We start from the raw sequence: 6,124 nt of genomic DNA, 5'->3' as shown, positions 1-6,124 counted from the left end.
TCATCATCATCATGTCATCATGTCATGTCATCATCATCATGTCGTCATCATCATCATGTCATCATCATCATGTCATCATCATTATATCATCATCATGTCATCATCATCATGTCATCATCATCATGTCATCATGTCATGTCATCATCATCATGTCGTCATCATCATCATGTCATCATCATGTCATCATCATGTCATCATCATTATGTCATCATCATTATGTCATCATCATTATGTCATCATCATGACAACATGTCATTATGTCATCATCATTATGTCATCATCATTATGTCATCATCATGTCATCATCATCATTTCATCATCATCATGTCATCATTATGTCATCATCATCATCATGTCATGTCATCATCATCATCATGTCATCATCATTATGTCATCATGTCATCGTCATTGTGTCATCATCATTATGTCATCATGTCATCATCATCATGTCATCATCATGTCATCATCATCGTGTCATCATCATCATGTCATCATTATGTCATGTCATTATGTCATCATCATTATCTCATGTCATCGTCATCATGTCATGTCATCATCATCATATCATCATCGTGTCATCATCATTATGTCGTCATCATCATCATGTCATCATGTCATCGTCATTATGTCATCATCATTATGTCATCATGTCATCATCATCATGTCATTATCATCATATCATCATCATGTCATCATGTCATCGTCATTATGTCATCATCATTATGTCATCATGTCATGTCAACATCATCATCATGTCATCATGTCCTGTCATCATCATCATGTCATCATCATCATGTCATCATCATCATGTCATCATCATCATGTCATCATTATGTCATCATTATGTCATCATGTCATCATGTCATCATCATTATCATCATGTCATCATCATGTCATCATCATCATGTCATCATGTCATCATCATCATCATGTCATGTCAACATCATCATCATGTCATCATGTCCTGTCATCATCATCATGTCATCATCATCATGTCATCATCATTATATCATCATCATGTCATCATCATCATGTCATCATGTCATGTCATCATCATCATGTCGTCATCATCATCATGTCATCATCATGTCATCATCATGTCATCATCATTATGTCGTCATCATGTCATCATCATTATGTCATCATCATTATGTCATCATCATTATGTCATCATCATGACAACATGTCATTATGTCATCATCATTATGTCATCATCATTATGTCATCATCATGTCATCATCATCATTTCATCATCATCATGTCATCATTATGTCATCATCATCATGTCATGTCATCATCATCATCATGTCATCATCATTATGTCATCATGTCATCGTCATTGTGTCATCATCATTATGTCATCATGTCATCATCATCATGTCATCATCATGTCATCATCATCGTGTCATCATCATCATGTCATCATTATGACATGTCATTATGTCATCATCATTATCTCATGTCATCGTCATCATGTCATGTCATCATCATCATATCATCATCGTGTCATCATCATTATGTCGTCATCATGTCATCATCATCATGTCATCATGTCATCGTCATTATGTCATCATCATTATGTCATCATGTCATCATCATCATGTCATTATCATCATATCATCATCATGTCATCATGTCATCGTCATTATGTCATCATCATTATGTCATCATGTCATGTCAACATCATCATCATGTCATCATGTCCTGTCATCATCATCATGTCATCATCATCATCATGTCATCATCATCATGTCATCATTATGTCATCATGTCCTGTCATCATCATCATGTCATCATCATCATGTCATCATCATCATGTCATCATTATGTCATCATTATGTCATCATGTCATCATGTCATCATCATTATCATCATGTCATCATCATGTCATCATCATCATGTCATCATGTCATCATGTCATCATCATCATCATGTCATGTCAACATCATCATCATGTCATCATGTCCTGTCATCATCATCATGTCATCATCATCATGTCTTCATCATTATATCATCATCATGTCATCATCATCATGTCATCATCATCATCATGTCATCATGTCATGTCATCATCATCATGTCGTCATCATCATCATGTCATCATCATGTCATCATCATGTCATCATCATTATGTCGTCATCATGTCATCATCATTATGTCATCATCATTATGTCATCATCATTATGTCATCATCATGACAACATGTCATTATGTCATCATCATTATGTCATCATCATTATGTCATCATCATCATTTCATCATCATCATGTCATCATTATGTCATCATCATCATGTCATGTCATCATCATCATCATGTCATCATCATTATGTCATCATGTCATCGTCATTGTGTCATCATCATTATGTCATCATTTCATCATCATCATGTCATCATCATGTCATCATCATCGTGTCATCATCATCATGTCATCATTATGACATGTCATTATGTCATCATCATTATCTCATGTCATCATGTCATGTCATCATCATCATATCATCATCGTGTCATCATCATTATGTCGTCATCATGTCATCATCATCATGTCATCATGTCATCGTCATTATGTCATCATCATTATGTCATCATGTCATCATCATCATGTCATTATCATCATATCATCATCATGTCATCATGTCATCGTCATTATGTCATCATCATTATGTCATCATGTCATGTCAACATCATCATCATGTCATCATGTCCTGTCATCATCATCATGTCATCATCATCATCATGTCATCATCATCATGTCATCATTATGTCATCATGTCCTGTCATCATCATCATGTCATCATCATCATGTCATCATCATCATGTCATCATTATGTCATCATTATGTCATCATGTCATCATCATCATGTCATCATTATGTCATCATGTCATCATGTCATCATGTCATCATGTCATCATGTCATTATTTGTGCTTGTGAAACGTCAAGTACTTTTCCAATTCAAATTACGCATCCGGCCGAGTAAATCCCGGATGGACAGATTTATTGTGTTACCAGGCTGTTTCAGAAGACTCAGGGTCAGGGTCAGGGTCAGGGTCAGGGTTAGGGTTAGGGTTAGGGTCAGCGTTAGGGTCAGCGTTAGGGTCAGGGTCAGCGTCAGGGTCAGCGTCAGGGTCAGCGTTAGGGTCAGCGTTAGGGTCAGGGTCAGCGTCAGGGTCAGCGTTAGGGTCAGCGTTAGGGTCAGGGTCAGCGTTAGGGTCAGGGTCAGGGAGCAGAAGCAGATCTGCAAGCGCAGGGCGGGAAGTTTAAAGTGTTGAATTATTGAGCTGAAGAATCAAAAGTAACTTTTATTGCAATTTGAAACAAGAAATCACCCCCTATATATAATTTAAAAAAAGGCCGTGGCTACAGAGTCGCGGTCAAATGGCGCAGCAGTTTCAGGAGCCGCGGCACAAAATAACATGGCAGTTTTGGCCGCGCGCCGCGGCTCTGTAGACACTCCCTTAAAAAAACTCTTCCTCCCCCTCTGTGGGTGGTCTCCATTCCTCCCCTTCAAGCTGGGCTCCGCCCCCAGAGGCCCCTGGGCTCCTCCCCCAGGGGCCCCTGGGAGCTTGAGTGTTCTTCAGTATCTTCGCTGTTCCTGCACTTTTCTGGACCGAGATGTTCTGCTCAAGTCATTCCTCCAGTTTGATAAGATAAGATCAGCCTTTATTGTCCACACATGGGGAAATTTCGGTGTTGCAACGCAGTAGATAGAGGAAAATGACAGATAACTTAATAGAAGAACTCTTATAAACAAATACAAAAACTCTTATTGACAAAACTCCTGCAAACAGGTCCTCTCATCTCTTAATAGGGAATGTAGGGCAGAAAATAAAAATAAGATAATAATAATAATAGCTGGCATAAGATAAATAATACTAATAATAATGGTAAAGTAAACACTTATTTACATCAGTTATATGTACCTGAATATGACAGTATTACACATGGTTATGACAGTATTGCACATGGGTATGTCAGTATTGCACATGGGTATGACATTATTGCACATGGGTTTGACATTATTGCACATGGGTATGACAGTATTGCACATGGTTAAGTCAGTATTGCACATGGGTATGTCAGTATTGCACATGGGTATGACAGTATTGCACATGGGTATGTCAGTATTGCACCTGAATATGACAGTATTGCACATGGGTATGTCAGTATTGCACATGGGTATGGCAGTATTGCACATGAGTATGAAAGTATTGCACATGGGTATGACAGTATTGCACATGGGTATGTCAGTATTGCCAATGGGTATGACAGTATTGCACATGGGTATGACAGTATTGCACATGGGTATGACAGTATTGCACATGGTTAAGTCAGTATTGCACATGGGTATGACAGTATTGCACATGGTTAAGTCAGTATTGCACATGGGTATGACAGTATTGCACATGGGTATGTCAGTATTGAACCAGGAAGTACCATCACATTAGTCCTGACTAGAACCAGGAAGTACCATCACATTAGTCCTGACCAGAACCAGGAAGTACCATCACATTAGTCCTGACTAGAGCCAGGATGTACCATCACATTAGTCCTGACTAGAACCAGGAAGTACCATCACATTAGTCCTGACTAGAACCAGGAAGTACCATCACATTAGTCCTGACTAGAACCAGGAAGTACCATCACATTAGTCCTGACCAGAACCAGGAAGTACCATCACATTAGTCCTGACTAGAGCCAGGAAGTACCATCACATTAGTCCTGACCAGAACCAGGAAGTACCATCACATTAGTCCTGACTAGAACCAGGAAGTACCATCACATTAGTCCTGACTAGAACCAGGAAGTACCATCACATTTGTCCTGACTAGAACCAGGAAGTACCATCACATTAGTCCTGACTAGAACCAGGAAGTACCATCATATTAGTCCTGGTGTGTACAAGTCTCTCCATGGCCTAGCACCAAAGAACATCTCAGACATGTTAGTGACATATGAACCATCTCAGACAAGACAAGTTCCTATGTTTGTGAATTCTGTTCATCGACAATAATATAATAAATATAGCCGCAAGCGGCAATGATCGGCCCTCGCTACGCCGCCGCCACGCCGCAAGAGGAGGGGGCGCTAACGCGCCCCAATTGTCCTTTTATTACGCCTACTGCTGAATCTGTGACGCTGTCACATCTTCTCCCCTTTGTTTTACCATCAAAAAGCTATTTTATTTTGAATTCTTGGCAAAATGTGCGGCTTTGCCGCACAGACACCGTGACTCTTTGAATAAAATTTTTTTATTGTGGGTTAGGGTTAGGGTTAGGGTGGATAACTTTTGATGGTCCTGAAGATGAGTCTCACCAAATTTCAGGTTAATATGTCTAACGCCCTAAGAGGAGTTTGTGAAAGTCTAAAGTGTAAACATGTTCTGGCGATTTCCCCATTGGAATAACATGGAAGGTTTCGGTCATTGTTACGGCAACGCCATAACAATTATGACATGGGTCATTGACTTTTTTGATGGGGCCAAAATTGAGTTGTGTGTCAAATTTCATATAATTTCGCAAAACCTCCATATAAAATCTGTAGGGGGCGCTGTGGCGCCAAATTAATTAATTTCACTTCAAGTAGGTTTAGGGCAAAGAGTTTAACAACTGATTCTAATTTGACGCAATTCGGACTTTATCTGCGCAAACGGCAGAAAAGTTAAATTTGGGAGATTTCTGAAATTCTTGCTACAGTTTGCGGCTTCGCCGCTCAGAGACCGTGACAGGGTCAATGTAATTTGGATAACTTTTGATGTCCCACTCCTCAGTAGCATTTTCACCAAATTTCAGCTTTTTAGGGCCAACGCCCTGGGAGGAGTTCATAAAAGTACGACGTTTGGAAAAACTCCGAAGTCATGTTTAGCCATTTTTGAAGCAATATGGCCGACATTTGGTTGGGCGGACGGCGTTGCCGTAATAATATTTTTTACTTCTCTTGTCACCATCTACCTCTGCGCCAAATTTCATGATTCTACGATCAGATTTTTTTGGGGTCATTTCCCATCTCAATGCATTTTTGGTACATTTGGGGGCGCTGACGCGCCAATTTTTTTAATTTTAGAAAAAGGAAATAGCCAGAATGTAGAGAGGCACGATTTTTAGAGGTTTGCAAATTTTTGTGA

Source organism: Eucyclogobius newberryi, unplaced genomic scaffold (assembly GCF_026437365.1).
Source record: "Eucyclogobius newberryi isolate DKJ021-1_F unplaced genomic scaffold, fEucNew1.0.hap1 SCAF_98, whole genome shotgun sequence".
NCBI classification, from domain to species: domain Eukaryota; kingdom Metazoa; phylum Chordata; class Actinopteri; order Gobiiformes; family Gobiidae; genus Eucyclogobius; species Eucyclogobius newberryi.
This window is presented reverse-complemented; position numbering follows the sequence as displayed.